A 25358-nucleotide genomic window follows, 5' to 3' on the forward strand; every position below is an offset into this window, starting at 1 on the left:
ATGGGGTTTCACGTTATTGCGTGAGAGGCGATCACACACAATTTCGGGCAATGGCATGCTATTTTCGGGCAATGGGAAGCCAGTTCAAACGCAATTCGAATTCACATAAATTCCTGAACTAGCGAATTCACGTGAATGCATTCTGGCCCCACTTTCTTTTCACTCGAAATTAAGATAAATTCCTCCCGTGTGATAAACTCCTGTGTCTCTTTAAAATGCTGAAGAGATGGGGTGAGTGGGTGAGGCTCAATGGGAGGACAAAGGAGAGGGCACTGGGTTTTGTTTTTTTAATTAAAATTTCATTTCTAAAAACAAATTAAATACATTTCTAATTCTTTCTTGAGAGACCAGCTGCTCGTATTCCTTTTTCCAAAAGTGGAAAGAAAAAGAAGCACCAACAATAGAGGAATGAATGATAAAGCTTATTGATATGTCAGAGCTCAATAAACTTACCTGTTTGTTAAATAACAGATCTCTTAAAAGAGTTGAGGAAGACTGGCTTCCTATAGTAAAATACTGGAAGGAAAAATGGAAAAAATATTATTATTATTATTATTATTATTATTATTAGTGTTTATTTATATAGTGCTGTAAGTTTTCCACGGCGCTTTACAGAGCTATCATAACAACATAAAATTGGCCAAAGGCGTAGTACTGTCTAAAATCTCAAAATACAAAAATAGTAAATTAACAATTTATCCCATTAAATTAACTAGAGACAACAAAACAATAAATAAACAATAAACCAAAACCCTTATCTGAAATACTCAAATACTGACTTTATAGAACTTATGGCTATATAAATGGAAATACCAATTAGTTGTAACAAGGACATTATAATGTGTAAGGTTACTGGGACTTTTCAATCTATGATATTACATCTTATTCTTATTTACTAATTGCTTACTGAGTTGTGATGAAATCCAACTGTTAGAAGTATAACAGACAGGTAAGACGTTAATAAAAATCAGATGTAATGGAGTGACAAGAAAATAACAATAGATTATGCTTTCAGAAAGTTAAGGAAACACCAGGAGGAAGTCGAACTATGACAGACACACAAAACTGAAATTGCAGCGATTGTGGAGGATTTTTATGTATTGCAAGAAAAGAAATATTTATATAATGTGACAGCTATGTAAAATCACCATAGAAAGGAAATCAAGGAGCAAACATCACAGTCGTCTTGTTGTTGCATACCTTCAAGTCATTTCCGACTTATGGCAACTCTAATGTTGTAGTGGTTTGAGCACTGGGCAGTGGCTCTGGGTTCGAATCCTGGCTCACTCATGAAACCCACTTGGGCAAGTCACACTCTCTCAGCCCCAAAGGATGGCCAGGGCAAACCCCCTCTGGAAAAAACTGGCCAAGAAAACCCTGTGATAGGGTCATCCTAGGGCAGGGTGTCCTCACCACAAAGGAGGACAAAGCCCTGAAAAATGTAGGACCTTTGAGGAAAACACGGAGGACGTGACCACAGAAAAAGCTAAAAACACTCATCGAAATGTAAATCCATGCTACTTAGTCCTGCTCAAAATGGAGGATGTTTTGGAATTCCTCCCGGAAGGTTGAAATGGAGGACGTGTTCAGGAAAAGGAGGACGCCTGGTCACTCTGCCTGAGGGTTGCCAGAAATCAGAAATGACTTGAAAGCACACAATAACAGCAACAACAACAACAGCAAGGTGGACCTATGGATGAGTTTTCTTGGCAAGGTTTGTTCAGAGCGGGGTTGCCCTTGCCATCCTCTGAGGCTGAGAGAGTGCGACTTGCGCAAGTGGGTTTGCATGCTCCAGTGGAGATTCGAACCCTGGTCTCCAGAGTCACCACAGTTCAATACTCAAACCACTATGCCACACTGCTGTCTGTCTGTCTGTGCCTTCATGCCATATGTTGACTTGTAGCAACCCTAAAAGAAAATGCAAATGAAAATAAATCCTGAGTGGAAAGACTAAGGAAGGAGATGATCTAATCATCCTTTGAAGGGCATCTCAGGTCTGGAGGAAAGGAAGGTTGAACTTTCCCATCCAGGAGGGAAAATGAAATGGAAATGGAAGTTAAATAGAATTAATATAATCTAATATAATATAATATAAATAAAATGAAAATGAATACAATGAAAATTGGATAAAATGAATAAAATAAAATATAAATGAAATGAAAATGAATAAAATAAAAATAAAAATAAAATAAAATGAATAAAGTAAAATAAAATATAAATGAAATAAAATAAAATAAAGGTGAATAAAATAAAATAAAAATAAAATAAAATAAATGAATAAAATAAAATAAAATATAAATGAAATTAAAATGAAAATAACTTGAATAAAATAAAATATAAATAAAATGAATTGAAAATAAAAATAAATAAAATAAAATATAAATATAAATAAGATGAATTGAAAATGAAAATGAAAATAAAAAATAAAATGAATAAAATAAAATAAAAGTAGAATAAAATGATAAAATAAAATATAAATGAAATGAAAATGAAAATAAATTACAGGTGGAAAGTCTAAGGAAGGATCTGACTTAATGTTTCCCCATTAAAGTGGGCTGCCTTTGAAGGGCCTCTCAAGTGTGGACCCCCCTCAGGGTGGGACTCTCCCCTCCGGTCAGAGAAGGAAGATTAAGTAAGAATAATAATAATAATAATAATAATAATAATAATAAAACTTTGTACCGAAAAACCAGGAGAAAGAAAGAAAGAAAGAAAGAAAGAAAGAAAGAAAGAAAGAAAGAAAGAAAGGAAAGCAAGAAGGCTGGGGTTTGTACCGTATGCAAATACGCAAGCTGACGTCAGAGATCACGTGGGCTTTGGCGTCGATCGCCTCCCCCGAATCGGAGAAAGACGGAGAGGGGCTATTATTATTATTATTGTTGTTGTTATTATTTTATGTTATCTTCTTCCAGCGATAAGGAGAGAGCCGCCTTTCCAAAGAGCCACGTGGAGCAGCAGCAGCAGCAGCAGCAGGGGATGGAACGCGGGGGTCGCCAACGTTCTAGAACGCCGGGGGGGTTCCCGGGGAAAGTTCCAAAGCCTTTGATCCCAGGTAAGATGAAAGGGAACCACAAGGGAAGCAGGCAGCAGCGGCAGAAGAAGCAGCAGAAGAAGAGGAGCCCAAACAAACTTCGCCCTCCCCTCTTCCGCTTCCTCTCTCTCTCTCTCTCTCTCTGTTTACTCCCTCCTGGCTTTTCCTTTTCTTCATTCCAAAGCCACACACACGATCCCTTTTTCCCTATTTATTTTAAAAAGACTTTTTCTAAAAAAAAAAAAAAGGAAGTATAAATATTATTATAATTACTTTATTGACAAATAAATAAATACCAGCTTTTTGGAAGAAGCTCCACATTATAAGACTTTGAGGTCTTGCTTTTGAGACTGCCAACTCCAAACTTTTTCCTCCTTCCCACTCTTTGCAGAGGAGGAAAATAGCAAATAAAAAACCCCACAAAAATAATTAGAATATTTCCAGAAATACATATAGATATATATATGTATGTATGGAGTGAGCAAAGGGTTGATGTTTTTCTAGAGTGATGCATTTTTATTTTTGCAAAGGGGTGGTTGAAGGAGAGAGGAGAGGGATCCTGGTTTGTTTGGAAGAGCTTTGTTTGGGTTGGGATTTTTATTTTGTTTGATTTTTGCAAAATAAACCCCCACCTCCCAGTGGCTCCTACGTTTCTCTGCTGCTGCCGACAACATCATCATCAGCCACACAAAAATATGGCGTCGGTTGTGGAGAAGGCGTTACGTAGAGAGACAGAGGAGGAAGGCGATCTCGCAAAAACGTAAAAGGCTTGGGAGGGGAGGGAAAACAGACCTCCCTTTCCAAAGCCTCCCTTTCTCTATGCACACCTTGCAAAGGCCATAGCTTCCAAAAAAGAGGGGGGGGGATAGGAGGGGGGTATCCAAACTGGCATGGATTGGAAAAAGAAGCAACCAACACCCCATATTTGAGGGTTTCTCTTCAGTGTGGTTGCATGCTGTGTTGGGTTGCAAATTCCTATGCACACAAATGCACCCTACTGCAATGGGAGAAGAAGAAGAAGAAGAAGCACTCAGGCAATGTTGCTTCCTTCCTCTCCTCATTAATATAGGGTTTTAATAATGGTTTTGCCTATCACACACACATGACCTCCATGTTTTTTCCACCCCCACCTTACAATATTTGGAAATGCAAGGTTTTTAATTTTATTTTAAATGCATCTGATGGGGAAAATGGGCTTTCCTAAGAGTCGGTGGCCCATTGCACCAAGGGGCACTCATTCGCCAAACCAACATATTGTAAGTCTCCAAATCCAAAGAAGAATTCACTCCTAACCGTGGTTGGTTTCCACTTCTGGTTTGCTTCTCTTGGGGGGGGGAAGAAGAAAAAGTCAGATGGGATGCTTTCTGGTCCTCCCCTCCATCCATCCTTTTTTGGAAAGGCTTCCAGGTTAAGAGCTTCCCACCTTTCCTTTCCCTCTATTCATTTGCATTTCTTCTTTTTCCTCCACTATCACGTTTTATTGCCCTGTGGATCAGAGCCTGGCCTGTCTCTCCAGGGAAAGAGAGAAAGGAAGGATGGGGAAAGGAGAGGTGTTCCTTTGCTGAGGAGGAATTCCACCTGACTGTTGGCATCAAAGCCATGTGAGGTCTGGCATCCCTGCATTATTTCCTGTTTGACTTTTGACAGTGGCTTGGAGGATTCTGATTTTAGTGCTGTTGTATATCTTTACTCATTATGATCTTGTCTAGTTCCTTCATAGCTGCCCTTCCCATTCTTAGTCTTCTCTTAGTTCACCGAATTTATGTGAATTCGAATTGCGTTTGAACTGGCTTCCCATTGCCCGAAAATAGCTTGCCATTGCCCGAAATTGCTTGTGGTAGTCAATCACGCAATAACGTTAAGCCCCATGATTGCGTTCAGATGGCCATTGGATTATACTTCCAATTTCCCTTGTCTGATAAACTTCTTGACTGCAGTCTCCTTCCTGATCAATGTTTGATCCAAGGTACAGGAACTCTTTTACAATTTCGATTTCCTCATTGTTTGGGTTGAATTGAGGTAATTCCTCCGTGGTCATTATTTTTGTTTTCTTTATGTTCAGCATTAAGCCTGCCTTTGTCCTTTCTTCTTTAACCTCCCTTAATAGTTGTTCCAAGTTCTTGATGTTTTCTGCTAGTAGTATGGTGTCATCCACATATTGTAGATTGTTCATATTCCTTCGTATGTTCCTCTTGTCTTTACTCCTTAGGGTCAGCATAAATCAGAAACTACTTGAAAGCACAGGACAACAAAATGCCCCAGGGAACAAAGTAATTGTTGCTTTTGATGTAATTTCATACCAGCAACAGAAATTACATGGGAAAATAGCGATAAGCTCCTATACCATAAGATGAGTTCAACATGTTTCAGCAAACTTTCCCCCCTAAAGCTATGCGTGTGTGAAATGAAACAACCAGGTTAGGTAAACCTTACACAAGTAAACCAAAAATGTTTTAAAACTACTAGTTACAACATGAAGGTTTCTTCTAAAATGCATCCAATCCTGCAGGAGAGGCAGCATATAAATAAAAAATAAATTATTATTATTATTATTATTATTATTATTATTATTATTATTATTTTCTTTTACCGGCATCCGCTTTTTATGATTTATATTTTGGCAGCCAGACCTATATTTCTGTCTTTCAGAAATGCATGGGGTTGCCAGGCAGGCAGGTTTATATGCTCTTCCTTGTTCTTGTTTTTCTCTTCATTTGCTGTTTACCTTGTCTGTTGCCTGCAGGCCCATATGTCTAGAGTAGGATAAAGTAGGCGAGAATCCTAGTTTTTCCCAGTCAAAGCTTTATTGATTGCACTGTTTATTGCAGACATGTTGCTGCAACCTGACACTGAAAGTCTGTTTCTCCAGCTCTTCTTCACGATCCTCATAATGCTGATGCTGCTGAACAAACTTCCAGTCAGCCAGAGGAGGCAGAAGACAATATGAGACTGGGCAGGCATAGAAAGGAGCTTTACTGTCAGAAGCTTTGTTAACTGTAGTACGCTTGTTGCACCAGTGTACAACCTTTCAGTCTGCAGGAGCCACAACTGCACGATAATTGTTCAGTTCTCCACACACCACTTATGAAGTCGCCTAGACAATGCTGCTTGGCTTGTAAGGTGATTTACTCTAGCATCACAGGCTTGCACCAACCTGACTGGAATGCAAACCTTGTACAACATCCAAGGAAGTCCACCTGTGTAAAAAAAAAAGGCAGTTTCATCAGTATAAAGTCACAACCCAATTCCAGCCAGTGTTTTGCAGGTTAGCCTCCAGTTCATTAGATGCCATTGTTGTTGCTGCGTGCCTTCAAGTCATTTCTGACTTATGGCGACCCTAAAGTAATGAAGTTTTTTTGGAAAAATTTGTTCAGAGGAGGCTTCCCATTGCCATCCTGAGGCTGAGAGCATGCAACTTGCCCAAGGTCACCCAGTAGGTTTCATGGCCAAGCAAGGAATCGAACCCTGGTCTCCAGAGTTGTAGTCCAGCGTTCAAACCACTATGCCTTGCTGGCTGTCCTGCTGGGGATAGGGCAATGGGAAATAAACCCTGGCAGTTTGGAATACCCTGCTGGAGATATGTAAGGGCTATTGCAAACTGCCAGTGTTTCTTTCCCATTGTGCCAGAGACTGGCACCATATTTGTGTCCAACTGTATATTTCTTTCTTGAAAGCTTGCTTTAGGCCAGCAGCCAATAGCTTGTGGACCAGCACCAGTCCAGGGACCAGCATTTTGAGTAATGTTGCATTAGGGCATGTCTATAAGCCTTCCTGACTTTTAAGATCATCTGGGGAAGGCTTTTTCTATGTCCTGCCACTATCACAGGTATAAGAGAGAGAGTTTTCTCACTGGCCGGTCCAACTTGCGGGATCTATTTTCTTTTTGCTGGCAGACAAATATATTTTTATTTAGCCAGCCCTGTGGCATTTAAGTTATTGTTGGCAGAAGGAGTTTTTTCTTGTTGTGTGTTTCTAACTCACTTCTGGCTTACCACACAATTACATCGGAGAATGTGAGAGCATCTAGGCCTTCCCATATAGCCTTGGGGTGTGTGGTGTGCCTTCAAGCCATTTCTGACTTATAGAAACTTCAAAGTGAAGGGGTTTTCTTGGCAAGATTTCTTCAGAAGGGGTTTGTCATTGCCATCCTCTCAGGCTGAGAGAGTGTGACTTGCCCAAGGTCACCCAGTGGGTTTTATGGCTGAGGTGGGAATTGAACCCTGGTCTCCAGTGTCAAAGTCCAACACTCAAACCACAGCGCCACATTGGCTAGTAGGAGCTTTTTAATGGAGTATATAGCATGTTCTTATCTTCTTACTATGTTTTAAGGTTTTTTAATGGTTGCAATTTAGTGTTGTTGTTTTTAATGGAACTGATTATTTAATGCTTTGCTAACTTTTGTATCGAATAGGTTTTTAATGTACTTTTCTTATCTTGATATGAACTTCCATGGGTCTCATCCCAGGAGAAAGGGACAGAATTAATTAATTAATTAATTAGTCTGGACAGTTAGCGTAAGTGGGAACATTTGAGCATTTATTTATAATTTATTGGTTAATGCTTCGTTGACTGCCTGTGTTTTTCAGGCTTGTGAGACGTTCAAAAGTTGTGTAGACCTACAGTAAGAGTTTTTGATGCTTTTAGGAGGGATCTGTAGGCCTGCTGTAGAACCAAGGCTTGAAAAAGGGACATTTTTGGATCACAGCTTCCAGAATCCTCCAGCTTAGCATGCAAAAGTCATTTTTCCAGGCTAGAGTACATGCTTTGCAACTCCAAGGTCAGTTCTTAGTTCAAAGAGTGTAGGGGAAAAGAAAACATCTTTATTAAAATCTTTTGAGTCCAGATTTATTCCAAAATGGATATGTACATAACTTTAATTTTTTAACATTTTAAACCCATTTTAACTTGTTAAACTGTTCAACATGCTTTCAGTCTGCTTAGATGATCTTTGATTGCTTTGAAGTCTAAATTGTTTTCAGCTCTTTACAATGATTTGACTTGCCTACTGCCCTGAGATACCATGATATGCTTGTTGTGTGCCTTCAAGTTATTTATGGTTTAGGAGATTATCACATGGGAGAAAAAATGGGAGAAAAATGTAATGTTCCCATCATTATAGCACAGTTGCGATAAGATTTTCACACAATGTCGCGCTCATCCTAAAGTTGTCCTGTGAATAACCTGTGATCGCTTTTAACTACTCATTCGCAGGAAAACCCTGTCAATGGTTTGCCAGTAGCACAAATGAAGCAGTACTGCAAAAGTGCGGAAAGTAATAACAGTACGTTTATGCTATCAGGGTTCGCTATCGGGGACCTTTTTCCAGAGTGCACTTCAATACAGGCAATTCGTTCTCATTACTACGATCATGGAGTAGATTTCTCTCTTATTTTCAGGTATAGTGCACTATTTTATTTGAACTGGATAGATATTATGTTCTTATATGTGGATATTTTATTTTGTTGTGTTTGGGATGGAACCACATTTTTCAAGCATGCACAGTAGCATAATAAGGACGCATGTGTAATACATCTAATCACGATCTGTTAATGATACAGTAACAGAACTGGTTTTGTATGTGGAGCGTGATTGCGTGTTTGTTTCATTTTTATTTTGTTATTATAGCGCTATTGCGTGATGGTGCGAAACTGTGGATTGCTATAGCACTGTGCAGTTGTGGTGGAATTGGCCCTGGTGTGATAATGTCCTTAGGATCACCATATCACAGGGTTTTGGAGTCGAAGGCTTTCATGGCCAGCATCCATAGTTTTTTTGTGGGGGTTTCAAGCCATGTGGCCATGTCCTAGAAGAGTTTCTTCCTTGACGTTTTGCCAGCATCTGTGGCTGGCATCTTCAAAAAATGCAGATGCCAGCCACAGATGTTGGCAAAACATCAGAGAGAAACTCTACTAGAACATGGCCACATAGCCCGAAAAACCCACCAAAAAATCACAGGATTTTGTTGGCATTTTTTCAGAGGGAATTTGACTTTGCTTTCCTCTGAGGCTGGGAGAATAGTCCAGTGCTCAAACCACTACACTGCACTGGCTCCTAAATGAACTTACATGTATTTATGACATAGGATTCCAGCCACAGTGTCAAAAGGAAATGTGATATCTTTTGTACACGTATATAAGTAGTGGTGAAAGGAACAGAGGAAGGGTAAGGAAAGAGAGAGCCTAAGGAAAACAGGATTTAGAACAGCGTATGCTAACTTTTTGGTAAAAGCACCACGAATCAAATCAAAAAATGAGGTAGTGCCATTTTAATGTGTTGAAGCGTGTCTTTTCCTACAGTCAATTGAAAGATCTAGCAGGAGTTCCTAAGAAACCCATATTGTCTTCTCTCTGTCCTAAAGTTGAACTCAGAATCATTAGATAGTCCTGAATTATGTCAGTTTGAGATAGAGAGCAAAGCTGTCCACTTTTTGGATAAACAAGGGGAGGGAATTGTGGCCTTGCAGATTTTCTTTCTTTTTTTTTTTTTTTTGCCTACAAAGCCCATCAGCCATAGCCAGCACTGACAGTGATGAAGGATTATGGGAGTTGTGGCTCAAAAACATCTGGATGGTTGCAGTTGGCCTCCTCTGTTGTAACTCCTCTATTAAAGAAGGTTTACCCTATTGCTGTGAAAGTAATACAGTCAACCCCCTGTATTCTTTATCCACAGATTCAAGCATCCATGACCCGAAAATATTCCAAACACTAGATACATTCCAAAAAGCAAAACTTGATTTTGCCATTTTGTGTAAGGGACACCATTTTACTGTGCTATTTTATGTAATGGAATTTGAGCATCTGTGGATTTGGGTGTCCACCAGGGTCCTGGAACCAAATACGAGCAGATAACCACCTACCCCATTTTTGGCAGTGGAATCGCACTAAATTCAATGGGGGTTGCTCTCAAGTGACAGGGCACAGGACACTTAATTTGCAGTAAAGCTTATGGAAACAGTTCATGTAATCTGAGATGTGAGCAGGGAATGCGAGGAGGAGAGCGAAACTGGGACGTTTTAAAAGGAACTGACAAAGTTGGGTGACGGGATTAATTGTCCCTGCCAAATTGGGACAGTTGGAGAGTATAGCTGAGTGGAAATGGTTGCTGTAAAACCAGGGTAGAGGCTTTTGGCAGCTTAAGATGACCACATTTATTACAACATCTGTTTTCTTGGTCCAGTCTACTTTGTCAGATGCCTGCAGTGGCATCGTAAATTTGTAAGCGCATAACATTGTTAACAGTGTCGCATATTTTCACGGCTAAGGTGTCCTCTTACTTGGTTTGATACTTGAAGACCAGGTAAACACAAGCGCTGGCCTAGTTAGGTTGCTGTTTTGGTCTTAATTACTGTCTGCTTCACAATTTGTTGCCTCTCTCTTCTATTCCATGTTGATGTTATCCAATCTTTTCTGCCTTCCACAACCAGAAAACTCCAAAAAATTTATTAACAACACAGAGCCGCAGGTAGAGACAAAATGCAGTTTAGGTCAGGCACAGTCTCGTGGAAGATGAGAGTGCTTCAGAGACATATGGAAGTTACCTTTTAATCAGAGCTTTGAAAAGTTACTTTTTAGACTACAGATCTTGGAATTCCTATATAGATTTTGGAAGCTATATGGACCAAAAACTTTACTCTTCCAAAACACATTGGTGTTTCTAGCCCAGTACTTTTGTTTTCATTGATTCTGCCTTGGAGGAAAGATATTCTGTAGTATTGAAGCATCACCAGACCACTGCTGAATTATGGATGGCTTCACTATGTTGTTATATTTATTATTTACTGGAGGAAATTATGTCTATCATGATAAGAATCACTGAATAGGACTCACAGATAGGAAACAATGAATCACATGGCAGGAATCACTGAATCATCTTCCATGAATTTGTCCAAGGCCCCTTTAAAATCTATTGTGCAGATTTTTTTCTTATTTAAATTGCAAACCACTAAAATCTATGAATAGGCAGTGGACTAGTAAATTTCATAGACTTAGGAGTTTATCGCATGGCTTAAAAACCCCAACTTACCCCTGCTGTATTGAATTCTCTTTCGGGATAAACTCAAGTATTATCAGACGCAGAATGCCACTGCCTGGCAGAATCCCAGCTAACATCCGGCTAGAAGCCACGCTCAGCCGGCCGATTTGCAAAGCCAGGAGCTTCCCGGTTTTGAAAAGAGGCTGGCTAAGTGTGGCTTTTAGCTGGAAGTTAGCCATGATTCACCCAGGTGGTGGCATTAATGGCGTTTTGCGACTGATAATACCAGACTTTATCCTAACAGAGATTTCAACGCGACAGGGGTAAGTTGGGTTTTTAAGCCATGTGATAAACTCCCTTACTTGCAAGATTATTAAACTGATTTGTTTTGATAAGATATGTGTGGAAGTGATTTATTCTTTGTGAAATGAGACAGGAATGGTTTCTCCATCCCTAGTTCTTTAAACGGAGGGTTTTTTTTATGATTTGTCAGCTAATCATTATCTTTTTGGAGGTCCAACTTGTCACTTTCTGGTTTCTTAGACTCCCGATTCATTGAACAGCTGTACTGTGGGGTTCCTTTAGGTCCCTGGAATAAATAGTGTTTTCATTTAAGATGGAAAAATCAGGATGGATGCTCTTACCTAAATTCATAGGCAGATGCAGCCATGGCAGTTAAAATGGAATCACAGCACTATAACTGTGTAGTGTAAAGGGCCTGGGTGGGTCTCACCAGCTGCTAGCAGATCTTTCCCATACTTTTAGAGAAGGAAAAAATACTCCTGGAATAAACAGATCATGTCACCAAGCCAAAATCTTACAAGTTGCTCTCTTTGTCTGCACCTCATTTGACTTTGCACATGTGAATAGACATCACCATTTCCTTGCAAACGTGAGAGTAATGTGGATGCATCGCATCAGTGACTCCAGTGAGTAAAAAAAGGCACACGCTTAATTTTGTGAGGCAACAAAAGTGAAGTGATTTCTCATTTTAAAGTCAGTGTTCCCTGTTCCTAGTGTTTGCCCTTTTGCTGTTACATTAGCTCCTGCTGTTTGTTTAGTGATAAAGCTGCAATTCTCTTCATGCCTATAATTTAGACAGAGCCCAGAAAAAGTTGTGCAACTCACTAAACAAAATTTGGGATGGCTATGTTGGTGGCATAGCGGTTGGAGTGGTGGACTATGACTCTGGAGAACAGGGTTGGATTTCCAGCTCAGCCATGAAACCCACTAGGTGACCTTGAGCAAGTCACATACTCTCAGCCTCAGGGGAAGACAATAGCAAACCTCCTGTGAACAAATCTTGCCAAGAAAACCCCATGACGCCCTTAGTATCACCATAAGTTCGAAATGACTTGAAGGCACACAACTGCAACAGTTGCTTTTTTGTTTTTTGTTTTGGTAGTCTCTTTTCTTTTTCTTTTATTTCAGCTCACTCTAGGTTAAATCCAATGTTAGTCCCAATTAATGTGTTCTGTGTGCATGCGCGCCTACTTTCAAGTAACCTGTTGACCCCATTAATTTCATAAAGTTTTCTTAAGTAAGGAATACTCAGCAATAGTTTTCCCAGTTCCTTCCTCTGAAGTATAGCATACTTGGTATTCATTGGCATTCTCCCACCCAAATACTAACCTGGGCTGCTCTTGCTTAGCTTCCAAGATCAAATGGGATCTGGTACCTGTAGAGTATTTAGGCCATCAATTAGAGTAGAACCTTTGAAATCACTAGGTCTTATGTAAGTGGTGTCTATCAAGTGTTGTTCATTTCATTGAAACAGTAGGTTCAGCTGAGGCTCCAGAACAGAGAGAAAATAAAGCAGAATACAAGAAATATCAGGCAATCCAAAGGGTTTACATAGTGCTCTCTTGCATATTTTACAATGCTATCTCCTATCTGCCTATACATCAAAATCATCAACATGAACATCAACAATCTAAGATATGTGGATGACACCATACTACTAGCAGAAAACATCATAGACGTGAAACAGTTACTAAGGAAGGTCAAGGAAGAAAGTGCAAAGACAGGCTTGTTGTTGAACATAACGGAAACAAAAATAATGACGATGGAGGAACTACATACATTCAACCCAGACAATGAGGAAATCAAAATAGTTAAAAGATTTCCTGTACCTTGGATCAAACTTTGATCAGGAAGGAGACTGCAGTCAAGAAATAAGACTAGGGAGGTCGTTCCCACTACAATTTGCATCGAATCGTGATGCAGGGTATATGACCCTCGTTCCCACTAGAAACCGTTTCAGATCCTCATTGGATCAATTAAAGTTGAAATAAAGCGGGGCAAACGTAAAATCCCTGGGTTTTCCTGATCGTGACAATCCAGTCGGCGAGCTACACCAGGAGGGGGGAAGACACAGGGGATGGTTTCCTCGGGGGTCTCTCTCCCTTCGTCTGTGCCCCACGGTGCCCCATGGGGGTCTCGGGAGGAGCCTGAGCCCTGCCATCCTGCCTGGCAATCCCTGCCGGTTCCTGCTCCTCCTCCTTGGTGGCAGGGAAGGAAAGTGTCCAGTCAGGGCCAAAGCCTTCCAAAGGGGCTCCGGGGAGGGGGGCACCGGCTGAAGGGCTGCTCCGCCTTCCAACTAATGGGGACAACAAGCAGTTTGGCACCACTTTAATTGCAATGGCTCAGTGCTATAGAATTCTGGGAATTGTAGCTTTCTGAGACATTTTAGCCTTCTCTGTCAGAAAGCTCTAGTGCAATAACAAACTATAAATCCCAGAATTCCATAGCATTAAGCCATGGCAGTTAAAGTGGTGTCAAACTGGCTTGTTTCTGTGGTGTGGATGCAGGCTAGGATGGGAGTTCAAGAGCCTGGGAGCAACCACCAAGAAGACCGTCTCCTATATACTTGTGAAGGTGTTGCGTCAGAAAGAAGAGCTTCCTCAAAAGATCTTTCAGATAACTTGGACCTGCGCTATATAGGGCTTTGCAGGCCATAACCATCACTTTGAATTGTGACAAGAAACAGCGGGGAAACCAGGGATGCTGTTGCAACAAGGAAGGTATGCAAGAAGTAAGCTGCATAGCATTCAGCGGGTTTATTCCTAGGCTAAGTGCATAAAGATTGCAGCCTTAATCTGTTTTGTGACCTGTTTATAACTTTTTATCCATATGCATACATTTTCTGTATGCATTGATAACTAACTGGAGAATGCAGTGATATACATGATATGTTGAGCAGGAGCTTTGAGTAAGAGGCAGCTCACTCAGAAATATGTTTTGTTCCCCCTACAAGGAATCCCAGGTTCAAACCTGATGGATCTCAAGGTTTTTGTTTTTTTGTTTTTTAAATGCCATTAAGCCTGGGAAAGAATCTTGCATCAATCTACAGTGTCTCACACAAGTACTGTACTGTATTCACACAAATACCTTCTTTGACTTCACATTTTGTTGTACAGTATTATAACCTGGACTTGAAATTAATTTAATTGGCATTGTTACCACTTGGTATATACCAGGTAGTCAAGACTGGAAAGTTACCAAATAATTTTATTGGGGCACAAAAGTAAACAAAAACACTAAACTAGCACTTGCTGGTTGCATAAATGTCCACTCCGCTGAGATAATGCTTGGCAGAAGTATCTTTGGCAGTAAATACAGCTACAAGTCATCTTAAGTAGTTTCTATCTGAATAATATAAGCATTATTTAATGATGAAGAGAGGGAGCTAGATTTTAAGATCTGTTTGTAAAATTGGAGCAGTCTTGGTGCTAACAGATGGAAAAGTTTTTCACTATTCAGTTGGAAACCCATCAAGGCCAGGAGACTATTTCTCATACCTGCTATAATGATAATTTCCTGAGATTAGGTCAGCTTTTGAAAATGAAAGGCCATTTTCTTCTTTCTGCTTTTTTATTTCTAAAAAGTGCTTTAAAAATAAAAGAAAAATCCAACTTTACAAAATGTTTTGTTCACTGAGCAAGACGTCATTGCATTCCATTAGCGCAGGCATAGTTGTCATAGTCACACCATTTGAAACAACCAAACAAGGTGGCAAGAAATTACATTTGATAATGGAATACTGTGAATTTTATCCTTCATTGCTTAACTGGTTAGCAGACTCACTCGTGTGTATCGTTGATTTTTCAAAAGGCTTATGTTATCTTTGATTTTGTGGCGCTGATGTGAATTTCAATAAGGAGTGCATAATTATGATACTTTCAATGTTTAACTACCATTAAAGAGGATGTAGCTATCACAATAGATAGCTATATTCTCATTAAGGATGTAAGAAGCGGTGTTTAGTATTTAAGGATGTGAGAGGCAGGATTCCTTTATCATATCAGTCTCTGCCACATTTCACCATAGTCGCAGTGCTTGGAAAAAATTCACCTGATTTCCTGCACTCTTAATAGGCAGCGAATGTTTAATTTCTCAAGAAGCCTGTGTGCTGTTGCAATTGGAAAACATCTAGGAACTGTGTAAGTAAATCCCAGTCCATTGGCTCCCTCTTTAGGATTCCCCTGTTGCAGCTAAAATGCATTATCCTCAAATCCGGAAATCATATCCATGTATCCGTAGACATGTTGGCCATACACCAAAGTACAATAACATCCTAAATCCACAAAATATATTTTGGATGTATTTTCCAAAATAGTAGGTTGGTCAATTGAACCTTTTCTTTAAAAAATAATAATAATACTTCAATTTGGCATAGAATAGGATTTCATTATATCTTAATCCTACCCTGCAGGTAACTATAAATGCTCTCCTTATATAAGAAAATGAGAGCCAACGTGGTGTAGTGGTTCAAGTGTTGGACTACAACTCTGGAGATCAGAGTTCGATTCCCAGCTTGGCCGTGAAACACACTGGGTGACCTAGGGCAAGTCACACTCTCTCAGCCTCATGGGAAGGAAATGGCAAATCTCCTCTGAACAAATCTTACCAAGAAAACTCCATGATAGTTTCCCTATAGGGTAGCACACTTGAAGGCATCAACAGCAAACATAAGAAAATATCTTTACTTACTGCTCCCTGTTGTTGACTCAGCAGCTGGCATGTTTCGTGTCCTGATGATGCAAATTTTGGCCAGGGTGGTGTGGAAAGAGAAATTGGATGGTCTTTGGTGGCAGTTTGAATATGCTGAGAGTCATCAGTCACCACAGCTGCCCCAGAAGCAGCACCTGGCATCCCCAGTTACTATGGCAATGTTATTTTAACAAATACCCTTTTTAATATTTAATGGAAATCCTGTGTCTGGCAAGGTTGTGTGTTAGCGCTGTTTGGCGTCTACAAAGAGCAGAGTGGCAAAGAAATGTTTCAGAGCCAAGGTTTTTGGCATTGAACTGTCAATCTCCCTGATGAATCACTGTAATTCATCAGATGGGTGAAATGGATCTCCTTTCCAAAGCCAGAAGGCAAATGCAGCACAAATTCACATCTTAAAAACAACAACTCTCAAAGTTGAAAGTTGTTGCTTCTTTGATATATTAATACTCAAGGGTGGAGATTTAAGATGAGAGTTTTATGAAACCCGGCTGAAATCTTCTCATCTTTACTCCTCATTTTCTTCATGTTGAATCAAGTCAGAATCAATTCAACTAAGGTAGTCCAGGGTTCGATTCCCCACTTGGCCATGAAACCCACTGATTGACCGTGAGCAGGTCTTATGCTCTCAGCTTCATGGGAAGGCAATGGCAAACCTCCTCTGAACAAATCTTGCCAAGAAAACCCTATGATAGGGTCATCAAGCTTCAAAGCACACAACAACAACATCAAATATCTGTAATTCTCTTTTTATTTTTATTTTCCAGTCTTGGACAGGATGGCAGCCTAAGTTCCAGGTATCCATATGTTCAGGAAAACAATCTTAGTTTTTGGAGTAGAGATTCCCAATATAATTAACAGGAGATAGACAGATATAGATACAATTTCCTCATTGTTTAGATTGAATTTATATATTTCTTCTGTGGTCATTATTTTTGTTTTCTTTAAGTCCGGCATTAACCCTGTCTTTGCACTTTCCTCTTTAACCTTCCTTATTAACTATCCTAAGTCTGTGCTGTTTTCCACAGATATTATGGTGTCATCTGCATATCTTATGTTGTTGATGTTTCTTCCCCCTGTCTTCACTCTTCCTTCTTCTGATTCTAACTCTGTTTTTCTTGTAATGTTTTCAGCATATAAGTTGAACAAACAGAGTGATAGGAACAGCCTTGCCAGCCCCCTTAAACCTATTGAGAACCATTTTGTTTCTTCGAATTCAGTTCTTGCAGTGGCCTCTTGTCCTTGGTACAGATTTCTCATCAGGACTATCAGATGTGTTGGTACCCCCATGTCCTTGAGTGTGTTCTCATTATCTATACAGTGGTACCCCGGGATACGAAAGCACCGCCTTACGAAATTCCCGGGATACGAAAAAATCCCATAGGAAAAAACTGTTCCGGGTTACGGGTTTTTTTTCGGCTTACGAAAAAAAATTTTGGTGCTTTTCGGCGCTATTTCGCACGAAATCGCGGCTTTTAGCGCTAGCGCCTATGGCTTTTTCGGGTTGCGAAATCTTTCGGGTTACGAAGGGCTCCGCGGAACGGATTAATTTCGTAACCCGGGGTACCACTGTATAGTCAAATGCTTTGCTACAGTCTATAAAGCACATGCTTATTTTTTTCTGAAATTCCTTGGAGCGCTTCATTAGCCATCTTATGTTTGCAATGTGGTCCCTGGTGCTTCTTCCTTTCTTGAATCCTGCCTGCACCGCTGGAATTTCTCTCTGCGTGTTTGGTTGGAGCTATGTATAGTCTAAGATTACCACTCTGTAATTTAGGGTTTAACAGAATTTCCAAGTTTTTTTGCAGTTGTTTTAAATCAAGAGACTACCCAGTAACTCCACATGTTTCATTGGTCAGGGACAGCTGCTTCTAGCAAAGTGACATCTGACTGGCATGGCAGATCAGTTTAGTGGATATTGTCATTCTGGGACACAGAATAGATTCTGAGATATACCCTGGTCCTCAGACAGGTAAAGGATTTAGGTGACACAAGGGGATGTGCATAGACACACATACCCTTCGAGAACATCTTAAGTGCCCTGTGTTAGTAAAAAGACTGAACAAGGAATAGCATAGCCTTGCAAGAGAATTTGGAGAAAGAGAAAGCAGTCTTGCTGCATTGTTAACATCAGTACATGGAACAGTATGTTGAAAAAGCTCCTATCATTTAGTAGCTGTGATTTTAATTGCTTCGTTATATAATCACAAAGGAGCATTGATTAATAATGATATTGAGATTCCACAGCTTTGCCAGGCAACATGAGACATAGCTGCTTATGTAGAATCTAGGAGCGCTGTTTTATTTATTAAGGGCATTTGTATGCAACCTGCATGAGAAAACGTTTCCTGAGTGGCTTATAATAAATACATAATCAATGGTTGAAATGCAAAATAGGACCTAAGACTGTAGCATTAGAAACAGCTTAAATACAGAGACAGAAAACAAAACCCACTACAATCTCAGAGTTAAAACACAGATTTATTTAAGTTATTTAAAAGATCTAACAGAACTGTTGGTGTTTGTCTGATGCCAAAACAACCAAAAAGTTGGTGCTAGGTAAAATTCCAGAGAACCAGTGTGTTTATGTACTTTCAAGTTGCCTGTCAACTTATGGTGATCCCATGAATTTCATAGGGTTTTCTTAGGCAAACAATACTCAGAGATGGTTTCCCAATTCCTTCTTCTGAAGCATAACCTACAGCACCTAGTATTTGTTGGTAGTCTCCCATCAAGTATTAACCAGGGCTCCGTGGGAGGGGAAAGGTCTTAGGTTTTTTTAAATTAAAATTTAATGTTTAATTTTTTAAAAAATATATTGTTTCCTGGTTACATAACAAGCAAATTCCCTCTTCTACAAAATCATTAAAGGTACTGGAGCCCTGTGCATTTTTCATTGTGGCAACCCTAGTGTGAATCTAAGTTATTTAAAAGATCTATATTATATTTTATTGTTGACTTTTGATATTTTGTTGCCTTTGCACCCAGTTATTTTTTTTTTATCCTTGTTTTGCAGATTTTGACATTCACTACTTATGCTTTATTTGGTTCACTGTTCCACTAGTTTTTTTGTAATACACTGGTGACTCCTCACATTGTTGGTATATAATTTGATGTCTGCACCTTTGTATCTCTCCATGTTTGTACACAATTTGATGTTTAGTGGTCTTGTATTTAGATCACCAATGTCTTTCTGTATTTATGTTTATATTACTGTATATCGATCCATATAATTATATTGATCCATATTATATGTTTTGCTGTTGTGTGATTTTAAAGCATTTTGGTCTGGCCCTATGAATGTAACATCCAGTACTTTTGTGGCACTTGTGCTGGCTTTTGGTGTGACAAGCTTGGCACCTAGTTGATCCGGTCTTCTTCCTCCATTTCCACTAGAATAATTTTGGCAAAGGTTGTCCTGGAAGATTTAGAGGCGACTGAACATCACACTGCCAATCTCCCAGGAGCAGTTGGAGGGTATTTTGTGAAGAATGGACCAGAGGCAGTGATGAACTTTGCATTCTGTCTGTCTTGATCAGCCGCTCTTCAAGTCCACAAGTTCAGACTGTGGCCTAGTTTGGTGATTTTGTTCTGCCTCATTACCCAGTGCGACTGTAGTTGGATGAATTGATCTTCTTGGAATTCTCCCTCCATAGCTGTGGCTGAAAGGTTGTATTGTTTCCTAGGTTTACCAGGATGATTACTTCTCCATACGTAGACCTCTAGAATATTTAGAACTTCTCTGTCTCAGTGAAACCATCCAGAAACGTATCACAAGTGCATTTACACATTTGTGGTGATGATTTGTTTTCCATTAAGCTGTAAGGCATGGAGAAAAAATAACAATAACTAGATGGGAATGCCAACATTACAGCATGTTGCATAAGTAGTTATTACTTGTACAAGTAGTTATTACAAATAATATTTGGTTATTGTAGCTTCAAGCAAGTTTGCAACCTGCATTAAATTCAAGGCTGAAATTCTGTATGCAATTACATGAGAATTACATGCCCCATTGAATTCAAATGGTCATTACCTCCGAGGAGAGGATTGTTCTGTAACGGTTTACAAACCAGTCATGTTCCAATGGTGCTATGCATCTTTTTTGGTGTTGTTATTAACTGCTTTCAACTTAGCCTTGATTTATGGCAATCTTCTGAATATTTCATCTCCAAGACACACTGTCCTCAGCAGCCCTGTTCAGGTTTTGCAGAATCAGGGCTGTGGCTTTCTTGATTGAGTCTATCCATCTCTAATCCAGTCTTCCTCTTATCCGACTGCCGTGTGTGTGTGTGTGTGTTATGTGCCTTCCAGATTTGATCAGAGGTGGTTTGCCATTGCTTTTCCTTGAGGTTGAGAACATGTGACTTGCCCAGTGTCACCCAGTGGGTTTAATGGCCAAGCTGGGAATTGAATCCTGGTCTCCAGAGTCATAGTCCAACACTCAAACCGCTATGCCACACTGGCTCTCCACCTAGCATCCATGTCTTGCTGCCACACTAAAGAATTAAAGCGGTTTGACACCACTTTAACTTCTGTGGCTCATTGGTATGGAATCCTGGGCTATGGGGCACCAGAGCTCTTTTCAGGTAATGTTAAATACCTCACAAACCTACAAATCCCCAAATTCCATAGCACTGAGCTATGTCAGTTAAAGTGGTGTCAAACTGCTTTATTTCTGCTAAACGAACCAAAATGTGTCCTTCTCCTCCTGCTTCTCTCTTGAACTGTTTCAAAATTCAAGAATTGATAGGAAGGGCTCACAGGGAGAGAATGATATGATCTTCTCATATGATGGAGCTAGTCCGGGATCGTCTTTAGAACTGATTATAAACACTGCAAAGCATCACCTGATCAGCAATGATGAAAGATAAACATAAGCTGTTGCAATTGACTTCATCTCTTTTTCTTAAAGGAACTGCACGAGAGACAAAGGGCCACAAATTTTTCTTTCATATTTTTTTTCAAAAAGGCATTCCTTTGTTCCTCGTTTATTTTGTTTTTCTTTAAGACAGATCTTAAAGAGACTTTCATCTCTGCACTGTCCTCCTTTCCGTTCTTCCTAGCAGGCCTCAATTATACAAGCCATTGATTTCCAACTGCCTTGCCCACTGAGAAAGACTGGCCTGCTGCTGCATAACTTCAGAGAGGAATCCTATGGAACTGCGTTGGGTCAGTAGCCAAAAGACAAGGTCAAAAGATATGTTCAGCTTCCCCCTCCATGCCAGCCACCTCAACTTTTCTTGTGCCAGGGCTGCATCTCTTGGAAATGTTCATTATAACCACTGTTGTTAGAAAGCTTCACATAACATTTCTTTTTAACAGAAGAGCCAGTTTATTAATATTATTCCTTTATTAAAAACCATTTTTATTTTTCCCTTGGCCCCAGATGTATCCTTCCCTGTCACCAGTCCTATATTGATGTAGTCCAGGATATTGCTGCAAAACGTTACTGGCTTAAAAAAAAAAGTTTAAACCAAAAAAACAAGGTTTTGGAGTTGTTGTGTCTTCCTTTTCCCCCCCAGTCCTGCTTTAAAGCCCTAAATAATAATAATAATAATAATAATTAATATTAATAATAATAATAATAATAGAAATTCCACTGTAAGGGTGGATCCAAATTTATCCCTTTCTAATTCTATCTTATTCAAGGTGATGGGAGCCTAGTTCTTATCTTTGGCAGTTATCTCCTTCATTCCTTCCTTCTGGCTCTTACTCTATTTCTGAACTAAACTAATAGATATGGCTTGTTCATTAAGGTTTCCCACCCACCGGACCAAACCAGTAATTCATAGGTTTTATACCAGGAGTTGGGATATATTGTGAGATTATGTGACTCACTGGAAAAGATGGTAATACTTGATAAAGTGAAATGCAATAGGAAAAAAAGAAGATGATCCCATTCAGGTGGATAGATTCTAATCAAGGAAGCTGCAGCCCTGAGTTTGCAAGACCTGAGCAGAGTGGTTAATAACAGGGTGACCTGGAGGCCTTTCATTCAAAGGATCTCCATAAATTGAAGTCACTTGACAGCAAATAATAGCAACAACTAGCAGCAATAAGGCTATTTCCCCCCACCCCCGAAAATCACCTTTGCCATAAAAAACCTTGTTTGTGCAATATGTTGTTGTTGTGTTTTCAAATCATTTGACTTGAAAGCACAACAAGATCAGCCCAGGTTAGTACTTGGCTGGGACTGCCATTGAATACCAGATACTGTAAGCTATATTTCAGAGGAAGGAACTGGGAAAACCATCTCTGAGTTTGCTTAAGAAAACCCTATGAAATTCATGGGGTCAACAGGTTACTTGAAAGTAGGTGCGCGTGCACACAGAACATACTAGTTGGAACTAACATTGGATTTAACCTAAAGTGAGCTGATATAAAAGAAAAGAGACTACTAAATAGACAAAGCAAACGACTGTTGTGGTTGTGTGCCTTCAAGTCATTTCCAACTTATGGTGACCCATGAGGTTTTCTTGGCAAGATTTCTTCAGAGGAGTTTTGCCATTGCCTTCTTCTGAGGCTGAGAGAGTGTGACTTGCCTAAGGTCACCCAGTGGGTTTCATGGCCAAACTGGGAATCGAACCCTGATCTCCAGAGTCGTAGTCCAGCACTCAACCCTCTACACCACACTGGCTTGCCTTGTTCAGCTTTAAATGTACAGTAATGAAACTGCTTGCATTGTTGAAGACACTGTGTTTCACACCTGCTTGTGCCTTTTAATGATCTTTGCCACTGGAGCTGCTTGTTGGTGCTGCAAAGTGCATACTATATAAATTTCATCAGGCCTTCAGAATGTCATTAAAATACTCCTTTCTATTCAAGCCTAATTTTATTTCCCCAAAGCTAAAAACCTGAACTTGATGAGATTTTAATTGCAGGCCTAATTCTGCCTATCTAACCTAACCATCTCCCTCAGGAATGATGGAGATGGGTAGAAGCTCAGCCGTAGTGTCATGTGCATTGCGTGCAAATGACCCAACATCATTCCTTGGTGTTTTCAGGTAGGGCTGGGAAAGGATCTCTTCTGAAATCCTGGAGAGCTGCTGGCTGCTGTGGACATACACTTTCCAACACCTCACAGATGAAAACCAGGACACATATGGCCTTCCCCACTCCATTACCTTCTCTTTTTCTGTCATGTCTTTTTTAGATCTGAGGCCATGGCAATGGCAGTTTTTGGTTTTTTTAAGATAACCTGGGGGCGTCAAACTGTCAAATTAACAACTGGAGAAGAGTGCTTGGACAGCCAGTTTTATAAAAAAAAATAATTTTTGAAATTCTTTTGAAATGTTCTTTAGAAACATGACATCTTAAGCATTCACTTTAACCACATGAAACTATGTACATGTAAATACATGTACACTGTGCTTATGGTATTGAAATTTAAAGGTATAGTTTTAATTTTGCTAGATGTTTGTGTCACAACTACTGCCTTTACATTCAGCCATATATGGGAATTACGAGTTATGAGTAACATTAGTACAAAAAACATTACTAAGGATTTTGTATGGTGTGATATGGGAGGAGGTCGATTGGGGAGGAGTGTGTTACTGCATGAGGTGATGCCAATCCTAATGACACCACTGGTCCTGCACATTAAGGGTGGGGGGGGGAGCTTGGTTTAAGTAACAAAAATGTGTGTGTGTGTGTGTGTTTTAAACCTGTTTTCCCCCAGTCCTAGTTTTCATGAAAGTATTAAAGCAAACAGCAGGTTTGGTGTGTGTGGTAGCTGATGCTAATGAGTTAGCAATGGCTGATGTGCACCCTCACTTTGAAACGGGCAATAGGCGAAGGAAGTTCCGTCCTCTGGCCACATCTGCTAACAGCTTTGTGGAAAGACACCTTGAAGCTTTAAAGCTGCTGCTGCCATTCACAGGGTTTGATGTTTTGCCATTTGAAAGCTGCAAAAGAGATAGAGACAGGCAGCTCTGATCTTCGCTGATGAACACCAGAAAAAGCGCACTGGAATGAGTTGTGGCAGCCACTCCCAAGCCATAAGCTATAACTGCTCCAGATATGGCATCAGGGCTATGAGAACAGACAGGCACCTTGAAGGCAGCTTGCTCGGGGCACCTTTTTCCCGTCTTGATGTGCCCTGGGCCCTGATGAGATGTGAGCGGGGGTCTCCCCAGACATGACATTTTGACACTGAGTATCGGTGTGTGTTTGCCACAAGAAAGCCAAGTGTAAGAAGGTCAAAGCACAAGAGTAGCTTTACCACCACTGACAGCAGCAGCAGTTAATTATCAGACAGACAGACAGAGGCACAGAGCATCTCCAGAGGCCATCAAGAACCTCTCTATTATCTTCTTTTATTAACTGGAGGTCATCCAGGATGAAAGTCATGGTGAAGAAGAGGGAGAAAGTGTGACCCTTTCTTTGTTTTTAAAGGCTACAAAGACATGTGTCAATGGCTCCAGAACAGACCATTCTTGCCTTGTTTTCTTAACTAACTTGTTTTTTTTTTAAATCTTTGATTCCTAGTATGGGGAGAAAATGGAGACAGGCCAAAATAAAACTGCTTTGGGACACTTTGGAGGTGTGCTGTTTAAATGATGCGTGCGTCCTAAGAGGTCAGTAGCCACGCCAAAGCCACGCTCCACAGCTTTGGCACAGCTTCTGGCCTCTTAGGGTGCATGCATCATTTGAACAGCATACCTCGAAAGTGACCCGAAGCAGCTTTATTTTGGCCTGTCTGTACGGGCCCATAAACACACAAAAAAATACCATATGTACTCGGCTATAAGTCAACCTCATGTAAAAGTGGAGGGCGGGTTTAGGGCCAAATTTATGGATTTTGAAATAAACCATGGATAAGTTGAGAGTAAAACCTGGGATCTAAAGGATGAAGCAAAGGATAACCATGGCAAAGAACTTTAAACATTCCAGGAGGTGTAACTGTTTGTGCTCACTCTCCTGCCGTGCACAGGTGTTCCATGTGGTCATAAAAGGCAGCTACAGCGAAGAAGTAACCTATATATGTAAGGCAACGTAAAGTCGCTGAAAGTTTTCCAAAGCATTTAGAAAAGGTCTGAACCCACAATTAATACTTTTTGTTTCAGCTCAGTTGATGCTTTAACGTTGTTTGCCAGCTAAAAGTTATTCTCTAGCTTTGCTGATTTGAGAGCTGTGTTCTTTCTTTGTACTTCTACTCTGTCCTGCCTCAGGTACCTGTGTTTTTTGCCGAAAGCAAGAGGCAATAATCTGACCTGCTACCAGTAATTCCAGAAATGAGAATCTACCATTTTGTCTTCATCCCAAAAGGGACTTCTAGATACCATGTGGTGCATGCACACCTACCAATGCTATCATTGTCTGGCCTGATAAAGAGTTTTGGAGT

At 40.1% G+C, this 25358-nt stretch overlaps 1 protein-coding gene across 5 annotated transcripts in view; it reads left to right on the top strand.

Annotated features, from left to right (window-relative positions):
• Positions 1-2825: 2825 nt before the first annotated feature.
• The window catches only part of LOC149317611 (zinc fingers and homeoboxes protein 2-like), a 38105-nt gene continuing 15572 nt past the window's right edge, over positions 2826-25358 (top strand). For 3 of the 5 annotated variants that reach the window (XR_016280651.1, XM_089517895.1, XM_089517899.1), the window contains exon 1: positions 2826-3052. The gene's annotated coding sequence lies outside the window, so the exon portion shown is untranslated. Of the gene's footprint in view, positions 3053-19621; positions 19682-21078; positions 21185-25358 lie in introns of those variants that run through there. The other 2 variants (XM_089517898.1, XM_089517896.1) reach the window with 2 other exon arrangements.

This window comes from Sceloporus occidentalis, unplaced genomic scaffold (genome assembly GCF_023333645.1).
Source record: "Sceloporus occidentalis isolate IW3139 unplaced genomic scaffold, rSceOcc1.0.p SCAF_3, whole genome shotgun sequence".
Taxonomy (NCBI): Eukaryota; Metazoa; Chordata; class Lepidosauria; order Squamata; family Phrynosomatidae; genus Sceloporus; species Sceloporus occidentalis.